The sequence below is a fragment of the Phalacrocorax aristotelis genome, chromosome 1, assembly GCF_949628215.1.
Source record: "Phalacrocorax aristotelis chromosome 1, bGulAri2.1, whole genome shotgun sequence".
Taxonomy (NCBI): domain Eukaryota; kingdom Metazoa; phylum Chordata; class Aves; order Suliformes; family Phalacrocoracidae; genus Phalacrocorax; species Phalacrocorax aristotelis.
Genome location: NC_134276.1, coordinates 143026133 through 143049585, shown reverse-complemented (window position 1 = coordinate 143049585; position 23453 = coordinate 143026133). Strand labels below are relative to the sequence as shown.

Sequence of the window (23453 nt, the reverse complement as noted above, 5' to 3'; positions counted from 1 at the left end):
CCCACCCCCCACCCGCACTGGCTGGGGAATCTCTCTGCTCCTTCCCTCCTCTTCCCCCTTGAACCAGAAGCAGTGGAAACTTTTCTCTAGTAGTTGGAAATGGTGTCCCCCTGCTCTTGTTTTCCAGCTGAGACTGAGATGGGAAAAGTGAGGCACCCTAAATGGGAACTGTGTTAACTTACAGTGTATATAGAAACTAATTTTTCTTGTCTCACCCACCACATGCCATGCTAGGATTTTTTTTTCCCTAGTGGGCTCTAATGTAAGTTGTTGGCTCAGAGTGGTGTCTGGGATTACTTCATTTGTAGAAATAATTTTATACAACTGTATAAGGCTATGGGGCTTGGTGTGGATTTACAGCTGCTTAATTAACCAATAAGACCCCCAGATGTGTTGCATGCCATACAGGAAAGGAGAGTGCCCAAGTAGTAAACTGTGGAATTATGAACTCATCCAGAGGAAGTCATGGTGACAATATTGTAGACTAATCGTTCAAAGTTAGTTAAAACTTCTATTTTCAGGAATTTTGGTTTTTTACAAAGGTGCTTTGGAGCATCAGGCAGTGCTAGAACGGTTTAGTCCTCTTGGGGAGGACAGATAATCTGCTTGGTAAAAAGTGGCTTGGTGCAGAGGAACACAGAAATCACACAAATAATTTCTTCATCTTTCTTTGGAAAATTCCATGGCTGCTTCTTCACAGGTTCTCTGAGGTTCCCTGAACACCTTCTGGCTGGCTTGAGATGTCTTGTTTGATAAACTTTATGGCAAAAGTCTTGCATGACTTTATTCTGGGTATGCCCTGCTAGTGAAGGCAGTGGAGAAAGCAGCTGTCTTCAGCCATGCACTCTATCTGGGGATGCAAAACTTTGCTGAGCCTTTTTTAGGAGCTCAAGATTTAACTCCGTGATTATATTTAGTTTTCTGTTTCTGATGAGTGGGAAGATATCCTGACGCCTTAGATGAGACTTTCAATGATGGACAGCAGCACCAAGGTATCACAGCCAGCATTTTTTCCTTTCCCTTTGAATCTCTTATGTAGCTGATACTTCATTTGTACGTGCTCCCTTCCAGCATTGAACAGGGCTGTCCTGAGCCACGGCATGCTCTCAGGGCTCTGGTTTCATCCAGTGTTTCTCATGATACCCAAATTGCTGATTGCTTGTCAGCTGACTTTTTGATGAGCTGAATGTGGCTTTTCAGGAATCTGGATGGTTTTCCCTTGCTGGGCTTGGAGAGCCATCTGGGCTGGGTTGGGACCTGGACTTAGCAGCAGTAAGTGCAGAGAAGCTGGTATGCAGGCTTTCAGGCTTTACTTGTAGGGTGCGAGCACTTGTGGTGGTGTCTTCGTGACTCTCCTTTGTCATCTGACAACTTCTCTCAGTAGACTTTGATTTCAGCTGCTTAGAAGTGTCAGCAGCTCAGCATGTTGGGAGTTGCATGTTTGCCTTCAGCTCTTTTGCTGTGTTTATTTTTTTAATCTTGTGTTTTGTAATTTTTTTGAGGTATTGCACCAAAAATGGTGCTTCCAAGAATGTGTTTGGGGCAAGTTGCTCAGATCATGCTGATGCCCTTACCAAGGAATATTTTGGACACACATTAGTATCTCTATGTGTTACTTAGGTATTTGAAATTGAGAGAGGGAGGGAGCTACCTGTCTATCTGGATAATTCTTCCTTCTCCTTTTTCCCCCGATGCAAATTCACCAAAACTCAGGCAGCTTCTTAGCTGTGAGAAGAATTGCATGTCCTTCTGTTCGGCAGAGCCTTGAGAGTTGGATGGTGTGCCTGGCCCCATGTGGTGGCTGCTCCTCGGAGCACCATCCACCCAAGGTCCAACACAGTAGTCGCGGGGCTGAAGAGAACTTTTCCTGGCATTGCCCCTTTGTGGCTGCAGTTGTGCCAAGCACAAGAACAGAGGGCAGGGTTATTTGGGATGTTTTGGGTTTTCTTTTTCCCCCATGTTTCCTCCTGTCTGCAAGCCACAAAGAGAAGGGAGAAGCTGTCATGTATTACAGGTTGCAAATCACAAACGTGTGGGCGCTCAAGGGAGTAGGAAAGTATCAGGAGAGGGAAAAGGGTAGTGGGAGAGAGGATGGAGGGAAGGAAGAAGTGGGAGATGGCAGCCAGAAGGTGATCATGGCCAGAGGGAACCAGGGGGCAGGTACTGGGTTGGGTACCTGAGCCAGTGTGGTTCCCCATGGTGAACTTTGTTACTACCCTCTCTGCTTTTATTGTTATAACTAAGAAATTCCATTCTGAAATAGCATAAGGCAGCACAGAGAATTTTTTTAATTTTTAAGATCTTAAATTTGCAACTTCCGTGATAAACCTGCCTGTCCAACAGCCCATACCCCCACACCCTCACATGCAAGCCTTGCATGATAGCTGGACTTCCTGTTGCCCCCTTTCTTACAGTTTTTCTTGGCATAGTATGTCTATAGCAATGTGACTGGGATTCCTGGTGGGTTTGGGATATGACTACGATTACTGGGTCAGGTGATGATCTTTGATTGCAAAATTAAGTGGTTGAGTCAATGTTTAAGGGAAGCCACCCCAACTACTGCTTCAGGAGGAAGCAGTGTTGTGCCGTGGGGGATGCAGGATGCCAGCAGGCATGCACTTTCCCTTGGGACCAGCTGGGGCATTCCTGAAATGGGAGGCGATGGCCCAGGTGTGCGGACAGATCTTGCCCAAAGGGGCTTGGACAGAGTGGCTTTTTTTGCCTGGAGCATCAAACTGCTGTCAGAAGGCGCTGGGAACATTTAAGGTCTTGAATGGAAAACCAGCTGTTGTCATCTTTTCAGCTCTCCTTACAACAAATTGGCCTGGTCTTCATTCCTCCTGTTTTTGAAAGGCTGAGTTGATGCTGACCAGGTTTGGCAAGTGATAACTGGGGAGCCTGGCTGAGTTCTCTTTTTGTGGTTAAAGGTGTAAGCTGGTTCTTAGAATTTAACAAGGCAGTAGCCTCCAGGTTGAGGTGTCTGGAAAATATCAAGGGATAGATGACAAGGTGTGAAAGGCAAGTGCTGCTCTGAGCAGTAAGGCCGTTCCAGAAACCTCCTGGGACTGGGGACAGAGCGGTGCTTTTCTGGTAGTGACGGCAGCACGAGTGATGCTGGTTACAACTAGGGATGGGCTGAAGCAGGAGCTCTGTGTCAGATCTCCCCAACCCTTTCCATTTGTCTAAGGGAGACTCAGATCCATGCTGCATAAAATTGATGTTAGTCTTCAGTCTGCTTACCTGCTGGCCAGCCCATACACTGACTCCCAGCTGTTCTCTTATCTCAAAACAAGAGATGCACCTGAAATTGTCCTTTCAGGATTTGGAAGCTTTTTTTAATAAAGCTGTCTGTCTGCAAGCGTTTTCAAGGACATGTCACACTTCAAAATCATGGTATTAAAATAATGCCTTTGAAATGAAGGGAGGGTCATGTGCCCTACATCAGAAATTCCTCTTAGTGCTTATTAATCTGGTATATAAATGTCATGGCTTACATCCACAGGGTGTTTGTATTGCACTTTTAGCTGTATCAGTATCTCTTTCTCTTCAGAATAAATGCCATATAATCTGGTTATGAGCAATATTCTTAATTTAGATACCCAAAATAGGACATAGACAAATCTGAGTTGCTGTAAGAAAGTAGGAGAGGAAATAGCCTTGCCTCATAAGGGGCGATCAAATTCAATTGAATTGTCTGGTGTTTAATGTAATGGCAGGGCCAGAGAATTCAGCCTGTTTCATTAGGGTAACACAAGGATTGCCATATTTTCTCTTATCTTTGTTTTTATTCTGAAGCCCTGATTCTCCTCTAGTATACCTGAACTGAGGTGTGCAATGAGGGTGTAGGATGGGAAACATCCTTCCTTCTTTTTCCTCCCCCCTGAGCAGATCAGTGCACACTGGTTCACGGTACATAAAGCAGTAGGGACTTAGGCTTATCCCCTACCACCAAACCCCTGGTTTGAGGGAGATGAAGTTGCTCCTCAGAGACTTACAGTGAGTGGCACTGACAAGGATGAGATGCGCATTTCAGGAGCAGAATCATCCTTGCTGTGGCAGGTGGGCATCATCCAAGAGCTCGGATGTCTGAAATACCTTCTTCAGTTAACCAAGCCAATGGTTCTATGCCTAGAGGAGATTTCTCATTCCCTTAGCAGCTGTTTATTTTAAATAATGACAATGAAACTAACACTCATATAAGAATCAATAGCTAATAATAATCAGTGCCTGATAAGCTAATGAAACTAAGATTGCAGGCTGTCCCTGCAGGTTGATGACTGAGTGGCTGCTGTTTGGCTCCTCAGCATGAGTTGCAAAGGCTGTTAACTTTTAGCGAAGTCACTGTCTATGTGCCGGGCAGGTGGGTGAGCTTCCTCCCAGACTCCCAGTTGCTTCAGTGGAGGCTTTCCCTGGCTCGTTCCCTTCTGCAGGCACAGCCTCATCTCCCACTCTGTGAGCTCTCTCATATGATACAGCAGCCTTTGTTTGCCCTGATCCACTGAGTATTTTTTGTTTTGTTTTCTGTATGGGGTCAAGCTTATGGGTTGCAGTGGTCCAATGTAACCTTAAGTAAATTTTACCTAGAAACATCATGGAATGTGCTTTTCTGTGTGGTGGTGGTGTCACACTGAACCAGAGTGATCTGGAGCAAGATCAGTGTTGGAAGACAACGTGTCTTTGTTGCAGACTTGATTTGAGTTTTTAACTTCAGCGTTTCCCTTGGGCCCAAACACCCCCAACACACACACCCCCTGCTCAGTTAGCTGTGCTCTGGTACTGTTTCTGAGTAGGAAGGAAGATTGTAGCCACAACAACCAGGATGCTTATGGAGACTTGCTTGTGTTCAGTTTGCAGCAGAGGTCATGTATGGCAGCTGATGGACTGAAGCCAGTCAAGGTGAGGAGAGCTGGTATTTTGCTGTGGACCTTATAGCAGAGGGTTGATATTACTGAAAGCACAGGTTGCACAAAGCTGGCAGGATCTGTATTTTGAGGTCCTGTTTTGGTCTAGTCAAACAAGCAGCCGGTATTAAACACATTCCTAGTACCATTGACTTCAGTGGCATTAGGAGGACACTTGTTGTCAAATGTGGGCTTATGCAACTTGCTGATCTCAGGCTGGGTGGGTCTTGCTGAAAAGATCCTGTGCCAATAGAGACTGTCTCTATTTCAGGCTGTGGTTCAGCTACATTGTCAATCCAATTTAAGGGGGCCAGCTTATAAACACTATGAAATGCTGAGCTGGTGTAAAGCCGCTTTGCTGATAAGGAGCTGTTCAAAATATTTTGAAAGTTCAACTCTGCTGTGGGACTGGGCAACCACTCCTGGCTGCACTCATAAGGCTCGGTGCCAGGGGCATTTTGGCTGGTTTGCCTGCTTGGCTTGATGCCGAGCAGTCGAGACTTGAAGTGCCCTGGGTGTTGTGCTGCTGGAAGTCCGCCAGGCTGTGGCAGTGGTGAAGCGGCCATGGTGGTTCTGCCGGAGCCACCTATCTGGGCAGTGAACAGCCATTCCCTGGCCACATGTGGACAGAAAGCAGGATCGTACATCCAATCAGGTGCCGCAGTGTTGCTGGGAAAACCAAAACTGAGCTGGTGGCTGCTCTGGTGCCCTTACTGTCTGTTCTCAGCTCCCAGCATGGGATGAAAATCCACCAGGTGGGGGATGCCACTCTCTGCCACATATCTGGCTGGCTGGGGGAGAGCCTTGTTGTCTGTCAGTGTTCCAGCCCCAGAATAGTCTAGCAACGGAGCAAAGGCAGTCTCAGTTGCCAGCTTCCAAGTGCTCACAGGAGGCTTTTTATGGATTTGGTGCTTTTCCATCCAAGACCTTGGCACAGATATCTGTAACTGCTGCCTGGCCTGTCCTCTCCTCCCTCTGCTTCTGATCCTTCTCAGTACAATAGTTTGCTACTGTTTATCACTTCCCTTGCAGTTTTGGATGTTTTCAGAAGCTAACACCTTTGCATCCTGTGAGTATCTACAGGTAGATGCTAGTACAAGTAGCTAACCTTGCCCTCACTTGCATGTTCCTGCTCCTTTATAGACTATCTCATAATTTCATTTAGGGTCCTTCTTTCCAGCTGTGCTCCTATTCACAAGACTTCTGCCAGCTGTGCTGCAGTGCTCTGGGCAGAGAAGTAGGAGTAGTGATGTGCACAGACCAGCACGAACATGGTACTGTGTCCTCTGGATAGTTTCCACAAGCACTTGTCTGGATCAGATGTCTGGTGCCAAGGGGTTTCTTGGTGCCTGGGTGCGGTGTTAAGGTTATGCTTCCATGTTCAGTGGGGAGATGTCAGACAGTGATAATCCCCTGTCAGTAAAGGTAGGGGAAGCACTGCTTCAAGCAACTGAAATAACTGCCTGATGGGAGAACAGGAAAGAGAAGCCCAGCAGCATCAGAAGAAACTATTAGTGTAGTCAGTTATGACAGCAAGAAACCATGTATGTACACCACAGTACTAATGGACTACATCTGTCCCCTTTAATGCTTCTACTATCTGATTAGTTGTCAATGTCTGTTAATTTCTGCTACCACAAAATGTGTAGAGGGTTCCAAGGTTTGCATTATTAAGAGTGCGTGTTGTGTATAATTTACAGTGTATTATGACAGCTGTAGTGAATGCCATGATCCACACCATGGAGCACTGAGATATGGCTGAGTTGCTATCTTTTATATTATCTAGAACAAGTTTGGAGCCTTACTGGCATTACAGCAGGAGAGGAAACGTGTGTAGTCATGTTACTCTCATCAGGCATTTACATGTGGGTCTTTGGAGCACGACACAGCACACGGTCTCTGGCCTGCAGCCACATCAGCTTCTTGGGATCTTGTCAGATGTTGCAAGCAAAGGAGTGGCAGACTGGGTCACAGTACTTGGACAAGAAACCTCCAAGGAACAGGCTGCTGTTGCAGGGATGCTGGAGATGTCCTTGTGGTGCCCTATGTGTTGTGGCATATATGCATACTTTTTTTTATTGTTACTTGATATTTTCTTACTTCAGAAGAGCACTGTATTACTTTCTAGTGTCAGTGGGAAATAACACTTGATTCTCTTCTCCCCTATACCGTGCCCGGTTCTAAATTGTTTGAAGAAGAATTGCTTGAGATCTACAGACAGGTATAGTGTTGATTATTTACAAGTTAACGATTACTCAGTTGAACGCTGAATATCCATCTGCATTAAGTGTAGCAGTGTGGAGCTACACTTGAGATTCCTGGATGCTGTTTCCATGTGGAGCACTGGCTTTTTCCCTATAGGTGAGAAGTTCCCACGAGTGAGAAGTTTGCACAGGTAGATGAACATGTGTTGTATTCAGATAGGCTAACCCATTAGAATAGCCATGAAGACCAAAGTAACAGGAGTCCTAGCTCAGGTGAGCAACTTTTAACCTAAGGCGTTCAGGGCAACTGGTTTAGCTGAGCTGTTTCTTTTGATTTAACACCCATTTTACTTCATCTTTGTTTGTCTTCAGTCAGGTTAGCTCTTTTGTGTTTGGCAGCTGGAATTAGGAAAAGAATGCATTTTTCACAGCATATCATTTGTGTTGGCAGACCTCTGTGGAAATGTTGAAAATTGCTGTCCCCACCTAAGCTGGAAGTTTCCTGCCTTGGACCACACTGCAGTAGTACCAGGAGAGCCTTGGGCCAGGCTGCCGCAGTGCGAGGTGTCATGTACATACAGAGCAGGTGGTCTCAGCAACCAGGAGTGCTGCTGAGTGCAGCCCGAGGAGTGCCTGTTGCATCAGAACTCAGCTATGACTGTGTGGAAATCCTTCTTCTAGCGGGAAGGAATATCATAGCTGTCAGGCTGTGGCTTCTCAGTACTGGTTTCAGGCCTGAAGAAGTCCTCTATCCCAGAACCTGTCAGTTTCCTTCCCTCTGCAAGCTCTCAGGGCAGCCCTGAATGCTGTGGTGCTGCCCTCTGGGTACAGGTCCCCTAGCTGGTCACTCACTATAGAGTCAGTGCTAAATGTCTCCTCCCAAGGCCCCCAGGCACATGGTCAGGTCAGACTGGCTTTGTTACCGGTGTCCTCTGCAGGCTGCCTTTGGGACACGTGCTGTTGGGGTGTCCTCGGTACCTTACTCAGACCTGTCTTCTTTCCTGCTGAGTACATGCCTCATGTGGTAAATTGCTTCCCTGCACGGAAGGTCACCTCTTCAGTGTTGACCTTGCCCTTCCGCTGCTGGATCTCCTGTTTCAGATACCTGGACGTGCTCTGCCTTTTCTTCCTCCTGGTTCAGCAGTTAGGTGGTGTAGGCAGCTTAGGCAGTCTGGTCCTGACCGGTTATAAGCTGTAAGAGACCACAGACAAAGTCAGTCTTTGCAAAGTAACCCCCCTCTATGCTGGTGGTGTCTTTTCCCAGTGAGACTACTGCTGCAGCAAGAACGTCCTGCAGCATCAACACAGGACACTCTATTTGTCTCGGGGTCTGTCCTTGGCTGCGCTGAGTTGGAAGAGGGTGACCAGAAGTGGGAATGCTCTCAAGTACTGAGGGCAGAGTTGGTGTTGCGTGTAGCAACAGCAAGTTAGAGTTTCTTTTCCTCAGACAAGGGTATTTCCATAAATCATAAACAGCTTTTGCCTGAGTAATATTAAAATAGGTTTGCAGAAGCTTCGAAACAGGCACAAAAGTGTCAGAAGCATGGCTGAGCATCAGCATTTGTTTCAAAGATAACTGAGCCTTGGTTTAGAAAAATGGGATGCCATTTAATAGTTGTCTTTTTCATGTTATTTTCCTAAGTCTTTTTTTAGACACAATAATGCAGCACAGGGAATTAAAACCCTACTTTTTAAGGTTTTTAGTTAACTGACAGTACTGATTTAGGTCTTGATGTGCTGTATTTTACAGACTACACTTCACACTACTTCATCTTGGATAGCGCTCCTCTTTCTTTTTAAAGGCCATTTAAATAGAATATTGGGGGGTGGGGTGGGGAATGAAAGCAGAGCACAGAAATGGCAGTTTAGTATTCTTGACATTTCTCAGAAAGCTGCTTAAGATTATCTCCTTAAAATGGCAGATTTCGCCTGCAAGTCAAGTAGAGGAGCAGGAACTGATATTTCATTAAAATACTATGAGAGGCCTGAATGCATTTATGATCGTTGAGACATTTGCAGGAAACCAGAGCTTGCTATTTGGAACTGTCAGAAGTTTTGGTAAAGGGCAAAAAACAAATCCCAAAGGCCGGCATGACTCAGACACCTCCACTTCGAGATGTGGTTGTTACCACACTGAGATACCTGTTCCTGGCCTCTTTTTTTCTCCCTCCCCACCCCAAATGTACCTGTAAAACTTTTTATTTTAACATTGGATGTTGAACCAGAATTTAGATAAGCTAGAGTGATGATTGCCCCTATTTATTTTTACATATATGGCCAGGTAGACTCTCTTCCAAAAAATAATAAAGAATTGATTAAAAATTAGGAGACCATGGCTTTCTCAAGGATCTGCCATGTGGACAATACTTTTTAAATGTTTCTTCATAGACTTGAGAGTTTTTCTGGGTTTTTTCCTTTTCTCTCACCTCCCAGTATCAAGGAGTTGGGCTTCTGTCTGAGACTCTTCACTTCAGCTCGAAAAATGGAGTTGGAAAAGTCAGGACATCAAAAGATCATTTCCTAGGTAAGGTCTATAACAGCAGGAGTAGTTGTGTAGAGCGTATTACCGTTCCATCTCAGAAAGTTCTACTTTGGCACTTCTAATAAGCTTGTATTTAAGGCAACAAGTTTAATAATATCCATCCACATTTTCCACTCAGATTGTGTTGCAGTAAATGTTATACTCAGAAAATGAAAAGGAAACCCTTCTTTTAAATTTCTACCTTCAGTCACTTTTTAAGGCAAGGTGTTTTCCAGTTGGGGGAATTTATTGTTAATAAAATACAATATAATGGCAATATATTTTTTGAGGCTTTAACAGCAGTAATCTTGCACTTCATTACATGCAAGTGATCCTTGTGCTTACATGGATTTCCACAAGCTTCGGTAGGGCTTCCTGTTGGACTTGTACCTTATTTGCACACAGTATTTATCTTCAGTGATCAAGTAGGGCTGTTTCCCTGGGTAAAGCAGTTGAAGTGTGTAGTGAATTGCAGGAGCACCCACCCAGCTTATGCAGACTTGAGCACACAGTTGCAGTGGCTGGTCTTAAAAGTTTGTCCTAGAGAAGTCCTTGCATTGTAGCAGTTAAACAGTTAGAGCTTTCTTGTAGTCTTGCTTTTTGGACTTTCCTAGAAACCTGCTAATAACAGTATTATTTCAATACTTCCAAGGTATTTCAGTACTTGCAAAACTAGTACACCAGCAGTAGCACAAGCACACTCATGTTGACTGATGCATAGTAATTAATTTGCAAAAGTAACAGCGTTTATCAGCTAGACCTCAACCTCTATGAAGTAAAATATGGTAGTTATATCTTACCAGCAAAACCTTGAAGTAGATGAATCCATCTGCATAGGTGGCGTAGTTTCATGCTGTAAGAAGGGTAGTTACCATAAGGATTTTGTAGTGGAGGTGGTGGGAGCAGCAGCAGACCTTTCTGTGAGCAGTTCAGCACACTTGTGATCTAGAGCTGCCCTTGTTTCTGTCCAGTGACTGAAGAGGCAACCTCTCATGGCTGCTTAAATGTGTTTGCTGCAGGTTGTTACTGTATAGTGGTAAATAAATGATGTGCTGTCCCCAAGAGGAGCCATACTATGACAGGACCCTTGCATGAAGATGTATGATGATTTACATCCTGAAATAAGCGATGTTTCTTTTCCTAAACAGGGGTGAAGCTCTAGGTCTGTTGGACATGTAAAGTAAACGCTCTAACTAGTCTGGGATTTGCATTTCCCTTTTTACACACACAGTTGGGACCTTGGCATCACCAGTGTCTTCTGCAAGCCCAGACTAGACTGTCTCAGTGCCTTCTTTCCATTCAGCAGGGTAAGAATAAGATCCTCCTCTAAGGGAGGACCCCATCCTAACTTTAGCCAGGGAAACAGAATCTGCAGTGCTTCAGAGCTAAATATAACCCCCAGGAAACAGTCCCTCCAGTGATGGCTCAGTAAGCACACAGAAAATAGCCCCAACAAAGGGAAATACAGGAGCAATAGTTCTAAAATAGTTATTTTTATAGATCTGTTATATATGAAGCAAGAAGCAACCTTTTAAAACTTCTTTAGTGCTTGAGAACAAGTGAGGCGTATCTCCAGGTAACTCCTGAGCCTCTGGGTATACCACGAAGGATTTGGCCCCAGATGTTCATTCACATGGTTGCCAAGGAAGCTGCTGTTTCATGGTGATGATGAGAAAATATAATGATTTGTTTACTTCTGTTTATTTGGGGTGGGGTTTTGTTTTTTTGTTTTTTTTTGGCATGGTAATAGAGGACAACTTCTTGGCCATTCTGTTTCTTTCAACTGGTCCAGTGAGGTCCTTGGTTGAGGCACAAAGACCTGGTACATCTTGCTAGCTACCCCCTTTCCCTTTCACTAGCAACTTTCACAGTGTTTTGGGAGTCCTGTTGAGTTCTCTCCCTTGCCTCTGAAGAAAACCTGAAGATGATCAGCTCACCCCTATTAAACTTCTTAAGGGCTTTGACAGTGCTGGTGGACCTTTGTTTTTCCCATGAGCAGCCTCCTCCCTCCTGTGGCCATTGTAGACTGGGTGCTTCCATTGATCACAAATTTCCTCTTGATGTCAGCAAGACTATTTGCATCTTATAGGTTAAACCTGTGTTGTTCATTGGGACCAGGATCTTCAGCTGCATGTGGGACTGGGGCTGTACCCTATTTCTGTTTGACCCTTGATACATGAAGAACTTCTTGGCCAGCTGGTATAGTGAAAATTGACATACAGTTAATATATACCTTCCTACAAGACTTGAGTCTTCCCCCACACCCTACCCAAAGGTTGGGAGAGTGTGAAACACTTTCAATGTCTGGTTCTTTTAGCATCAGATGCCTAATTTGATTTGTATATAAGTAGGAAAACTTTGAAGTGTTGTTGAAATACAAAGAGGAAATACTTCAAAGAAATGAAACATTAAAAGTGTATCTGATCCCCCGAGGTTTTTGAAGTTTTATCTTGAGAATATGTATTCAGAGGAACGTTTGTATGGAAATACTAAAGGTCACTAATCCATCCAAAACATTGAGTGTTGCCAGTCAGCATGCATTGAACTGTTCTGTACTAGTTTTGATTTCATATCGTGGCAGGCGAGCGGTCCTTCACCCATCTGTGTTGCCAATGTCCGTGACACAGTAAGAAGTTAACGTCGTATCTGACAGGGAAACCAAAGCACAGTGGTGCTACAGCATGAGACTTGTTCAGTACTGTTACCCCATATCCAGCAGAGATGCCTGGATATGGCCAAATAAACCTGCAGTGTGTTAAGTTCTCAAAACTCATGATTTACATTGGTTGCTCTGATGGAGAAGGGCCATGGTGGTCCTTGGGAGTCAATGGGGTGGTGAATTGCAGATTTCTAATAAGTATCTTGAACTTTGGGAGAGGTCGGATGTTGGATCTGAGCTTCTTAAGGTTGGGCATCCACTCATGTAAAAACATGCCCAACTGTGCTGGATAAGGGGGTGGTTGTTTTACCTTTTGGCAAACAAGGATTCTGGCATCGAAGTTTTCAATTACAGGAATTATACTAGCAGTTCCCAGAGCTCAACAGTGGGGGTGTGTGCAGGAGGAGCTAATTAGATGTGTATAAATCATGGGCTAGGGAGAGCTTTAAATCCTAGATGTATTGTTCCAACCTTGCAGTCTTCTGTTATACTGGGGCTTCAGAAAGGTAGAAAACTACAAAGTTACACAAGAACCACTTTTTCCTAATACAGCAATGAAACAGCAGTGAGCTTACTTTTGCTCTTTTTATGTTACAAGAACAAGTTTTAATTAAAATAGCATTAAATTACTTGTATTGTTTTTGAAGCTTTATTTTAATTACAACTGTAGGTTGAGGGAAGGGAAATAGTTAAGCAGCCTAAGCTGGTTTTTTTTTCTTTATTGCAGAGTTAATTAAAAAAAAAAAATAAGGTGAACCTGCTTTCCCCATCCACATCCCTTCTATAGCTTACTATATTACATGTCAAATAAGGGGCTTCCTGTGTTCAAACTTTCAGGATATTCTCAGATGTCATCAAACTCCCTTCAGCAACTGTGTGGTTCAGTAATATTTTTTTCTTCCTTAATGAAAACTAAGGTCCTGGTGGAATTACTTCTCTGTAGGATCTTGAGTTTGGGGAGAAATCAGCTATTGCAAGGTTTATGGTGTAAAACTGGCTTTTCAGGAGAGTCTGTAAACCTGACAGGCATATCAGAGTTGTAGACTGGCTTAAACATGTTGCAGATACTTAATAATGGGGAGGGGCAATTCAGCTCTTGCACGGGGCAGTATTTCTACATTATTGTTGCTGACATACGATGTAGCCACACCTAAGTTTGCTTCAGACTCGTTGACTTGGGTCATGACACCACTGGCCTGGGCAGCGCAGGGTGGTGTGTGCGCTAACCCATCCACTGCTTATCCTGTTGCCTGAGAAAGCTTTGCAGCCCCTTGCTTTGGTTGGACTGCTCTGGGTACCTGAACCAAGTGGTTTTATAGGCGATTTTGCACTGTACTGCTGTAACTGGATTGTAAACTTTCTTGCACCGCTCTTACAAGTTACCTTATTCTCCATTTTGGTACATTATAGCCCTGTCTACTAAAGGCAGCCTACTGCTAGTAAGGTCAGTAATAAACCACAGTTTATTGCTATATCTAACGAAACAGGCATCTTGCATTGTTCTACGTAATTAAAAAAAAAGTTTCACACTTAGCAGATCACCTGTACCAAGTAAACTCAGTCTCAGTAACCTTGTTATCCCACATAAATGTGGGTGGGTTTGTAGCAGCTGCAATTCTGTCCCCAGTTGGGCATCAAATGTGCATTGATCCAAGTATGCCGTAAGTTTTTCACTGCTAAGATTTTTGTTATCCCATGAGCTGCGTTTTCCTCTGTAAAGCTGGCACTTTCTGCTCATCTAGCTGATGGGGCCATGGGTGATGGGTGGGATATTTCCCTCTACTACATATGCACAGAGGCTTGACCATGGGATGGGAAGTGGCTGCTCCCTTCCATCCCTGGGTCTTTCTCTCTTACTGGAGAAGAAGCAGAAGGAAGTAATCTTTTCTTTCTCCACCTCCTTTCTTGCCAGCTTCCCTCCTTTTTCTGCTGCAGAGGAAAGGGAGGACAGTAGGGCTGGGACCAGGTTTGTTTCATGCTCTGTTCTTGCAGAGGTCACAGCTCTGACTTGATGCTGACTTGTTGCTTCCTTCCACCTTGCTGGTGAAAACCCTCCTACCCTTTAGGATCCCCTGTACTCCATGACTATTACCGATGTAGCCTTCTAGTCAGCCCCAGCATCCTTCCCATTCCCCTAGCCACCAATACCGTTCTCTTGTGAGCTCCTCTGAACCCCAGGCACAGCTCAGCTCCTGTTCCGCTGAGTTTTCTTAGCCTTGGGTGATGCTGGAGGCCAAAGGCCACCAGGGCATAGAAGCGTCTTCCTGCAAAGGACAGTGAGGAGGTGTCAGTCTTGACAAGAGGAGGGAGGTTGAGATGGGATTCAGAAGACAACACCTCTACCCTGAAGCACTGGCTGCAGGCTTTCTTGAAAAAGGAGCAGGCAACAAGAGAGCTGGTTTCTGTGTCCTAGCTGCAAAATTACCTTTGTGCTGAGAAGCGAGGCTGGCCAAAGGGTAGGCAGGACACACAGCTCACCAGCCAAGCAAGGGCAAGTGTTAGCAGTGAGGATAGTGTATGGCTCCTTAAAGTTGCGCTCTAACACTAGGGTTTTTTTGGGGGGGGCTTTGTTTGTTGCTTCTCAGCAGCACAGCATTCAGAGAGAAGGACCCTCTCCTCAATCCAAGAGTGTGTGGCTCTTGTCCTTCATCTGTTGGCACTGAAACTTTGGTGTTAAAAAAGCAAGATAAAATCAACAGCCCTCTGCCCTCAGCTGGTTTAAAAAAAAAAAAAAAAGCTTTGCTTACTCCAGTGTTACTGACATCTCTGTTTATCAGAGTCAGGGCTGTGTTGTCCTAGGGACTGGAGGTTGTATCCTGGGAAGGGACATGGCGGATAGAAGCTGGTGAAGAGAAAGTGTGGGACAGGCGGACAGTGCTGGGAAGGAGCTGTGTCTGTGAGTGCCTGTTCTTTGCCCTGGGCTTGAATGAGCAGCTCTGGAGCTGTGGGAAGGAGAGGATGATCCCAAGGGGATGGGGGAGAGCATCCTGGCAGCGTTGCACTCTACGGGCAAGAGGCATCTCCCTGTTCTGCAGCTGGGTAGTGCATTGCTCTGCAGGGTCCTCGTCTGTGGCTGCTCTGGGCAGCAACATGATAGCACACATGGCAGTTGTCAAAACATAAAAGTGACCATGTTCACTTTTGCTTTCTCATTGATGAGACTAAGTGCAGGTGTTTTGGGATGTGTTTTGCACGTGAACTACTTGGGCCTTTTCAAAGCTGAGAGCTAATTTAAAATCTGAAGTCTCTGTTTTGAAAGGCACAGTACCTACATCTGATATTCCAGGAATTTCAAAGGAAGAAGGTCCAGTTTTAATAGTGATTAAGGTCACATGCTGCCTAAAGCAGGTTGTCTTGAGGTAGAGACTCTCAGATTCCCAAGCGTACTACCTAAACATGTGCTGTTGGCAAAGCTCCAGCATGAGCTATTGGCAAAGGGCTTTAATTCACGAGAAGAGAAAATGCAGAGCGCCACATGTTTTTGAGGTGAGCGAGACAAAGCCAGAGTGAAAATTGGCCTACAGTGTATTTTTCACTCCCCTCCCCTATATTTTTCTCTTTAAAAATTCCATCCTATTACATGATGGGGGGGAAAAAAGTCCTCCACCATGTTGAATTTCACCCTGCTTAATTTTAGATTGCTAAGAGGAGAGAGATGGTGAATTGTGCTATATCAGGGGATTGTGGGTGTATCAGTGGTGCAGTGGTTTTACAGCCAACCTCAAGTTCTCAGATATCACGAGTCTTTAAAAAACTCAAGTATCCTCACACATAAGGCGTATACTTCAGATATCGCACTCTTCTTTTACATATTCATCCTGGAAAAACAGATCTTAAGATAACAAAATTAGAGGCAGACAGAGGGGTAAGGATGTAATGCTGGGACTTCATATGAAAACTTTCCCCATGTAACAATTGATGCTGTGGAATTACAATGTATTGTTTTTTCTGTTGTTCTTTACAGGTAGTTGGTAGGTAAACATACACAAATAATGTTAAAGCTAAATATATTTTATTTACTTTCTGGGCTTTTGATGTTAGGTGGCCTCTACTTTTGCTTTGTGTTTGTGACAACGCTGTGGATCTGGAAAAACCTAGACCTGAAGGTACAAAATCCAGAGTGGAATCCTTTCAAATTTGGAAGTTTGAATTTGGCCTTCAGATCCAGCCCATTAAAAGAAAGTGGTATGAGCTATGAAATTGGATCTAAACATGAGTCTGTGCTTGGGATTTGGTGGTTCTTAAGGCATTTGAAGAACTACCTTTTGGACTCGTAACCAACAGTGCCTCTTTTGTTTTGTAGCCTGTGCGGCCACAGCGTGTCAATACCATGTTGCTGGGGAATGTGAGGCATTTCCCTGCTTGCATTAGAGCAAGGAATGAATATCTCAATTGTTTTTCTAATCAGTGGACTCAAGCAAAACATGTGAGGAAAAAAACGTATTGATTTCTTAGACTCTCTTTAGGCCAGTAGTTGAAGGCATTTACTAAATAGTTCACCAGTAAAACATGAACAGCCTGAAGTGTATATGTGGGGTTTTTTTGCAAGCCTCCACTTAACCTTGGATTGCTTGTGAGTAAAGAGTGAAAGTGAGTCTGAAGAGTGTTTGCAGACAGATATTTGCATTACCACAGCTGCTTTGCAGGTGAAGTACTACTGCTCTGCTGTCTCTCTGTCACCCAGCGTTCACAGAGCTCACTGGTGCATCACGAAACAGTGTATGTAACCTGTTACCTGTGTTTTTTAAATTCCTTTCAATTAGAACAAAAAAAGAAGCTGCTGGAGAATAGGGTAGCAGAGATAAGCAACCAGAATTATTTCAATACTGCAAACCAAAATAAATGGTTTGTTTTGTAATTGGATATGAATCTAAGCCATAAACCTTGACTCAAAGACTTTGGGTGTTTATATAAGCTGTTTGCTGTGTATACCTCTCTGTAAAAGTATCTGAAGGATGCTTACCTTGTTGAGGTTTTTAGCTTTTGCATCATGACTAATGTGTTTAACAAATTTTAAGGCAAACTGCAGAATGTGGCTAAGCTAGTTGCTAATAAAAGTTGTGTGATTTGAGGTAAGCTTTTCCCAGGTATAAAGAACTATATCTTGGAAGGTCTTTTGTGCTTTATGTTCTTAAAATACTTTCAAGTCTTTTCTGTGGCTTGATACCTTTTCTCCCAAGACATTTCTTACATAATGTGGGATAGGCTTTCAGCCTCAGTGTGCTTCCATTCAGTTTTATCAGTTAAAGGAAATAAATAGTGTTTGTTGTATAATCGTATAATAAAGACATAGTGAAATTCAGGGAACAAAGAAGGGATCTACAGTTAGGGAACAAAGGAACACTGAATGCTTTTTTGAGTCCTGGGTAATAAGAGAACAGTATTGCTTTGATGTCATTGACTACAGTTCAGTAAGAAGAAATTTACTTTTATATATAAAAATAAATAGACATTAGCAGTTTAAGCTCTTGCCAACGTTTGGGTTGGTTTTTATTTACAGTAATGTTTAGCCTTTTTACACAGTTGAGCATTGGGCTGTTGGAGGGTGCTGAGCCCTCAGGCTGGTGAAGCTGTGAGCGTGGCCCCACTGGGCTCCTGCTTCGCGGATGGGGCTCCTTGTAGCCGTCCTCCCAAAATGGAGGACTGGTGCATGGAAGGGCCAGCCAGAGGACGTGCCTGGTCTCACCAGGCCTCCTTGCTTCGGCCTCTGTGTAACGGCTGTTCTGCCATTGTGGGGCAAGGGAGCGTGGGTGCCTGCTGGGAGGGGCTGCCAGGGAGGGGCCCCCGTGCTCAGGAGGGGGCCGAGCAGAGGTACCTGCCTCCACACAGCCTCTCCTGGCTCCACGCAGGCCCCTCCGGCGCCTTTCTTAGGGGAAGGGGGACACTGTCTGAATTAGGCAGCTGAAAGCGTATTTGGGACCTAACTAGTTACCTGTCTCTGCCTCGTGCTACGATATTTCTCTGCATTATTGCCATTAAGGTGGTTCCAGTATTTCCAAATTTTACTTCTTAAATTTTATTTGGTCTTCTCTTGCAAAACACCAGAGCAATATATTCAACAAGGGTCCATTTTTTTTTTTTTTTTAGTTTCTTCTTTCAGGCCTGGAAGGTATGGAATGGAGTAATTTTTTATGTTAAAAGAAATGTCAGTGACTCCTAGTGTAAATTAGCTGAATGTATTCATTATTAAGTGTTAAAGTGCCACTGACTCATGGCACTATAGTTGAGTGTCTTCAAAACATCCCATGAGAAATTGTGCCAGAGATTTAGACAATTCATTCAAAGGCCATTTTATATGTGATTGAAATGTATTTTGCAAATAAGTCTCTGTGTGTTCATGTTTCTGTTCTGGTCAGCCAGAAGAAGCACAAATAGATGTGGTAATGTGTCTGAAATGGCATTAATCTTCCTGAAATAGAGCTTTACCTTGTAAAAATTGCTAGGGATGTGGTATTTCAGTGTTGTGAGCCAAGTCCAGAAGGTCCTTCAGATCTCTCTCAATCGTCTCATACATGTAGGACCAAGAATGCAAGGACATTCATTTTGACAGCAAGGTGAAATGTGGGGTCTTTTGCTGTGGAATATATTCTCTCCCTCCATGTTCCCCGTAAAATATGCCTGCAGTTTGTTAGCTTTTTCATTGTATTTTTGTGGTAGAATGCTCTGGGGGGTTGGTTTTTTTTAATTTTGTATAGCTCTCAGAAACAAGCCCTAATCAAGACTTTTCATTCCTGTGTATCAAAATTTCCTGATTTAAGGAGTGTTATGTAGGAATGGGAGAGATGGGAAACTGAAGTCATTCATCCTATTGCATCAGTCATAAAAATAATCTGTAGCTGGTGCTTTCTTTCCAAACGCTGAGTGTTTGCAGAGCATGTGCACAAAGAGGAAGGCGAGCAGGATGAAAGGCCAGCCCCTGCCCTTCCCCAGAGAGCTTGCACGTGGGGCATGGTGTGTCCTTTTGGCCTTCGGACCTGCTAGCAGGCAGCTGATTCTCCTTAGCTCTGCAAACCTCTGGGTTTTAGAGTGGTGTGTTTTGCAGGTGGATGTCTAGAATGAGACCACCTCAAAATAAAAAAAACAAAGGGCTTGAAGTTGTTGCCCCTAGATGCCTGTCTGCATGTTGTTTAATCTAGGAAAGAGAGAGCCTGTGGGTGGGGAAACTATAATTTCCTACATATGTAAAATGTTTAAGCACTTTTTTTTTGAGTCTGCCATCTTAATTAAATATCTGATTTTGAAATCCATGTTCAGGCAGCTTTCCTGATTGCATCCAGCAGACTGCAGTTCCTATTCACAAAGCCCCTTGGGTTTTTTCTAGCTTTCCTTGGATTTATTTGCAGGGCAGTGTTTTGCTTTCTCTGTAAGCTGTTTGGAATACATCTTCACAAGCACAGTACCCGGAGGGGTTGTATGTCATTCAAAAATAAAAATAAAATATCTCCACCTACTGAAAAGTGAACAGCATAGCCCTAGCAACCGGCTGGTGTGTTCAAACCAGAGGAAGGGACGTTAAACAAGTAAGACCAAATAACGTCTTCTCTGCAACGGCCAGGGATGTGGTAGAAATGCCAGCTAGTGATAAGATCAATTGTAACTGATAGTGGAGATAGTTGCATTTATATTTTATTTTTATTTTTTTAATGGTAGATTGTAAATACAGCCTTGATGAAACGATGCTTGTTCTTGTTGGCATGAGCAAGGTATTCAGCTGGGAGCTTTAAAAGGGGGATCTACCTCTGCAAAAACAACCATCCCTGCCCCATCTTGTATTGATTGTGCAAGCAGGAAGGTAAGTGTCATAATTTTCTTGGAAAGTAAGAGAAAAACTTGTTTTAAAGGGTCTGTCAGACAGGGTACTCTCAGTACTTTCCTCCCAGGTGTGTTCTTGCTGATGTTATGCCAGAGGTGGATTTTGTGTGTCTGCCTCTGTCTCCTGTGTGCTCCTTGGTTTCCCATTCCTCTGCTGTGTCATAGGTCCATCTGTGTTAAAATGATTATTTTCCTTTTTAAATCTCCTTTTCTGTTTTTGTGCATGAAAGGAATTTAAACTGCTTGACGTCATCTGAATTATTAGCTATTCCTTGTTTTCCAAAGGAGCTACATAGTGCTTCTCGAAGATGGATTTTCATTGGTGTTACCTGACTGTGTGGTTTTCCTTAGTGGCTGCCAACAAAAAAACCCCAAAGCCTTGAGTTTTCTCTTACGTTTTATTTCTATTAGACCAAAGCCATAAAAAGCAAAGAGTAAAGAAAGGAGCATACGTATCAGGAAAGCTCTGCTGTTTTAGTGGACAGCCGAGGCTCCTCTCAAAGTTTGTAAAGTCAGAGGCAGTCTCGGTGCCCTTCAGGTAGGCATAGAGATTAATCTGCTGGTGTTTCAGTATTGTCCTCTTTCCTATAATCTACAAAGGGCTGCTGATTTATGACCTCTGTCTAATAATTGTTTTTCTTTGACTTCCTCTGCACCTCCCCTTTCCACCCTCTTCCTCCTGCAATTTCTTGTCTTTTCTTGTTTCATGCAGTTTGGTTTGCTGTTGTATGAGGTCTTTGATTTCCCCCCTGCCCATCCGTTCTCTGCGTGCTGGTGGTGGTGCACAAAGAATAAAAGTGATTCTCTGCCCTTACCGGGGAAGGATGCCTCCAATATTATTTTTCTATCACAGCGGTTTTACTTCCTGACTGCTAGATGTGCTGCACTGTGCTGGGAAGGTGGCCAGAGCAGGATGTGCTGTTCCAGGCTAGTTTTCAATGAACACTTTTAGGACCAAATAACCAGGAAAATGGGATTATGTTGCGTCATCTCCAGCTGTTCGGCTTGGGGGCTTTTTGTTCTTTTGTATTTCACCTCTCCAAGTTTCTCAGCTGTAGGCTTGGTCAGGCTGCTAACAGATGCTCCATGGGTGGTGGAAGGGTTTTTGGAGATCAGTGTGTTTGCATAGTCTTGCTTCACTAAATTTTATCTTAAAATTTTTCACTGCTGCTCTCAGCCACATGGTGCCTTTTGCAGTAGCAGTGGACGAAGCACTGTGAAGACTGACATGTTTCTTTCCTTGGAGGTAGGACCAGGTAAAAGTGGGGTAAATGCTGGAAGTGTCTTGGATGCCGTTGGTACCACCATCTGCTATTGCTGCTCTCATCAGGAGAGCTGTCTTAGGGACTTCTTGACAACCATGGACAAACCCCTTGTTTAGGAAAAGCAAGGAGGACTTTATTTGGAAACGTATGGGGTGGTTGTGCCTGGATGAAGCACAAGGATGGTGATTTTTCTGTGCTTATGAGCATGGCTTTATTATGCTAGTGTAAATTAGCAGTTCTGTGCCCCCCAGTTAATGTCTTTCCTAGACAGAAAGTGAGAAACGAAGGGTGCACTGGGAACAAACATGGTTAGGGAGCGCTCTGTTCCGTAGCACACTTTTAGCCTGCAATAAGCTTTCCTAGGCAGCCTCCACAGTGCTGTATTTAATGCTTGATGGCTGAGGTGGGAAGGCACCACTGGAGGCCTCCTGCCCACAGCAGGGATGCCCAGGCCAGGCTGCACTGTGCATGGCTCCAGTCAGGCTGTGAGTAGCTCCAAGGATGCAGACCCCAAGAGGTCAACTCTTTCCAGTGCTTGCCATCCTTGCAGTAAAAAAGCTTTTTAAAATTTTTATTTAAGCTTTTTGTTCTTTTTAATGCTTAAGTGGAATTTCCTGTGTTTTAATGTGTGCCTGTTGGCTCTTGTCATGTCACTGGGTGCCACTGAGAAGAGTCTGGCTCTGTCTTCTTTACTCACATGAAGTGTTTATGCACATTGGGAAGATCGTGGGCACTCCTGATTGCCAAATATTAATTGGCTGTTGTGGGTTTGTGGGTGCTTTGCGCTGTTGGTCCTTTTCCACTTAGAGCTGTGAGGAATCAGTGTTTTGCCTGGGGCAGCAGCAGCCCTGGGCTTTCTTTGTGTGCTCTTTGCCTTCAGAGGGAAATACACTGCATATCATTTACACTCTGTGTTCATAGATGCCCGTATTTGAGCAGGACCTGATTATCAGAGCCAGGAAATCCTAAAGGATAAAAAACAAGATTGTCTTCAGTATTGTCCAAGTGAACATGCTTGCAAAAGCTGCATTTTCTGCTCATTTTTATCAGTCATAGAGGCACTGGACCAAATGTCTTGTAGGATCTGCGTATTATGGCAGGTATTGTACTGCTTGAGGTTTAAAATTTACATTGTGTTTAAAATCAGGGGCTTCCTCTTTGAAGGTTGGAAGCCTTCAGTTATGATGCTACTGCATTTTTTAAGATTTTCAACATCTTAGAGGTATTTTGACTTTATAAAATTCTTTTGGCTTTTCTGACTCTGGCAACTAAATAATAAAGCAAGGCATTTACCAAAAGTGCAGTCTTTGTGCTGTCAATTAAAAGTTACCTTAGGGTTTGGACCTACCTCATGTAATAAAAGTTTTGATATGGAAGATGAAATGTTTGTTGGCATTTTAAGGATAGCATTTCAGCAAAGCTAGCTGGTAGCCTCCAATAAGAGCTACTTCCCAGCTGGGTCAAACCGATAAGGTGACTCGAAGGAGGGCAAATGCAGTTTATAACATGAGATTTTGTTTTGTTTTTTAGTAGACTCTTTTCCAGGACTTATGCCAGAGATACTGTGAACAACTTTCTTAATTGCTTATGTTGGGGCAAATGTCAGCAGCAGTGCGGCCTAATACAAAAACCAAATGACAGGGAATGCAAAAGGTTAAAGCGAGTTTTCCTTCCTGGTGTTTGTTTAGCTTTGTTCCCTAACTGCATTTATAGTAGAAGTAGTCTCACATGTCCTAGATTAAAGCCATGACAGTCTAGACTATTTCGGTGGCTTGTGTGCCCGTTGTGCTGGGGTGGAGGGATTGGGAATGCCTCTGACCTCTGCAGCTCCACTTCAGCAAAGTACCTAAGTACATGCTTAACTTTGTAGCCCATTGGGATTTCAGGTCTACTAGTTAGCCTGCCCAGGCAGCACGTTGGGCAGGTTCAATTTTCCAGACTCTGCTGGAAATACTTCTCTGGGGACCACTTCTGGCTTTTGAAATTTTGAGGGTAAGATCAGATTGCATTGTTACAGCATGAATCTCTGCTAAGCTCAGAGCAGCATCTTTGGAGGTGTAGTCTGTGCATGCATGCTATGTCCAGTGAGTC

General features: G+C 44.0%; 1 protein-coding gene across 19 annotated transcripts in view; it reads left to right on the top strand.

Annotated features, from left to right (window-relative positions):
• PPFIBP1 (PPFIB scaffold protein 1) overlaps nt 1-23453 on the top strand; it is a 116497-nt gene that overhangs the window by 38247 nt on the left and 54797 nt on the right. Inside the window, exon 1 of one of the 19 annotated variants that reach the window (XM_075113308.1) lies at nt 20061-20077. The exons of the other annotated variants lie outside the window; for them this stretch is intronic. The gene's annotated coding sequence lies outside the window, so the exon portion shown is untranslated. Of the gene's footprint in view, nt 1-20060; nt 20078-23453 lie in introns of those variants that run through there. 19 annotated transcript variants of the gene reach the window in all.